Genomic DNA, 1522 nt, shown 5'->3' on the forward strand with positions numbered 1-1522 from the left:
ATAGTCTTCAGAGCTTATGAATGGCAGAAGGAGATTTAATGGAATCTCTATGGTCTCTATATGAGCCTCAGATTCCTTTGGATCCTTAATAGGAAACTCCTTCTTGCTTGAGAGACGTCCCAGGAGGTCTTCCTCACTAGGATTTTCGTCTTTCTACTCCCTTGTGCATTCGGCCATATTGATCACATCAATGGCCTTGCACTCTCCTTTTGGATTCTCTTCTGTATTGCTTGGAAGAATACTGGGAGGAGTTTCAATGACTTTCTTACTCAGCTGACCTACTTGTGCCTCCAGATTTCTGATGGAGGATCTTGTTTCACTCATGAAACTGAAAGTGGCTTTTGACAGATCAGAGACTAGATTGGCTAAATTAGAAGTGCTTTGTTCAGAATTCTCTGTCTGTTGCTGAGAAGATGATGGAAAAGGCTTGCTATTGCTCAGCCTATTGCATCCACCATTGTTAAAGTCTTGTTGAGGCTTTTGTTGATCCTTCCATGAGAAATTTGGATGATTTCTCCATGATGAATTATAGGTGTTTCCATAAGGTTCACCCATGTAATTAACCTCTGCCATTGCAGGGTTCTCAGGGTCATAAGCTTCTTCAGAAGCTGCCTCTTTAGTACTGTTGGATGCATTTTGCCATCCATTCAGACTTTGAGAGATCATGTTGACTTGCTGAGTCAACACTTTGTTCTGAGCCAATATGGTATTCAGAGCATCAATTTCAAGAACTCCCTTCCTCTGAGGTGTCCCATTATTCACGAAATTCCTCTCAGAAGTGTACATGAATTGGTTATTTGCAACCATGTCAATGAGTTCTTGAGCTTCTGCAGGTGTTTTCTTTAGGTGGATGGATCCACTTGCAGAATGTTCCAATGACATTTTCGAAAACTCAGATAGACCATAATAGAATATATCTAATATGGTCCATTTTGAAAACATGTCAGATGGACACCTTTTGGTCAACTGCTTGTATCTTTCTCAAGCTTCATAGAGGGATTCACCATCTTTTTGTTTGAAGGTCTGAACATCCACTCTAAGCTTGCTCAGCTTTTGAGGAGGAAAGAATTTATCCAAGAAGGACGTGACCAGCTTCTCCCAGGAGTCCAGGCTATCCTTAGGTTGTGAATCCAACCATATTCTAGCTCTATCTCTTACAGCAAAAGGGAAAAGTATGAGCCTGTAGACTTCAGGATCTACTCCATTCGTCTTAACAGTCTCACAGATCTGCAAGAACTCAGTTAAAAACTGATAAGGATCTTCAGATGGAAGTCCATAAAACTTGCAGTTCTGTTGCATTAAAGCAACTAGTTGAAGCTTAAGCTCAAAATTATTGGCTCCAATGGCAAGAATGGAGATGCTTCTTCCATCAAATTTGGACGTTGGTTTTGTGAAGTCACCAAGCATTCTCCTTGCATTATTGTTGTTGGGTTCGGCTGCCATCTCCTTCTCTTGTTCTAATATTTCTGAAAGGTTACCTTTAGATTGTTGTAATTTAGCTTCTCTTAGTTTTCTCTTCAGA

The 1522-nt window shown here is 40.5% G+C and overlaps 1 non-coding gene across 1 annotated transcript; it reads left to right on the forward strand.

Moving 5' to 3' along the window:
* The first annotated feature begins 940 nt into the window (after positions 1 to 940).
* On the forward strand, positions 941 to 1044 carry LOC112700595 (small nucleolar RNA R71). The gene has a single exon (XR_003153500.1). It is a non-coding gene; the product is annotated as a small nucleolar RNA R71 (small nucleolar RNA).
* The last annotated feature ends 478 nt before the right edge of the window (positions 1045 to 1522 follow it).

This window comes from Arachis hypogaea, chromosome 6, assembly GCF_003086295.3.
Source record: "Arachis hypogaea cultivar Tifrunner chromosome 6, arahy.Tifrunner.gnm2.J5K5, whole genome shotgun sequence".
Taxonomy (NCBI): Eukaryota; Viridiplantae; Streptophyta; class Magnoliopsida; order Fabales; family Fabaceae; genus Arachis; species Arachis hypogaea.